This window comes from Pundamilia nyererei, unplaced genomic scaffold (assembly GCF_000239375.1).
Source record: "Pundamilia nyererei isolate P.nyererei 1_Seehausen unplaced genomic scaffold, PunNye1.0 scaffold00051, whole genome shotgun sequence".
NCBI classification, from domain to species: Eukaryota; Metazoa; Chordata; class Actinopteri; order Cichliformes; family Cichlidae; genus Pundamilia; species Pundamilia nyererei.
In genome coordinates, this window is record NW_005187452.1 from 2,032,677 (window position 1) to 2,033,193 (window position 517).

The following is a 517-nucleotide window of genomic DNA, read 5'->3' on the forward strand; positions in this document are numbered from 1 at the left end:
GGGGGAACTTGCACAATCGGTGGCTGACTAAATACTTTTTTGCCCCACTGTATATATTGTGATGTGATGTGATTGCTCAATGCTGAGTTTAGCAATCACTGTATTGGGTAACTGTTTTATTTAGCCACACTGCAAAATGTTTTTTATTTGGTCAAAGATCACTTCATGTAAACCTATTGGAATTTTGAATCAGCACTTGAGCAAAGGGAATTGTAAACATTTTAATTGTGTTGGAAAGACAGAAGCACATGAAGACTTGCAGATGTGTAACTTTTCTTGTTGTTCCCAAACATCAAAGATTTGTAGATGTTTGTGTATTGATTTTTAACAATGCTTTCCCCCCCTGAGTTATACTGTAATGAGGCTGTATTGTGTTTACATGATGGTTAAGGAAATTATTAATCTTATTGGTCATGAAATACACAAAAAAATAAAACGTTTGTGATTACAGCAAATAACCGTTATGGTCTTTTTCATCTGTTTGCTACTTTAACTGCTTAAATATGCTCTGATATGG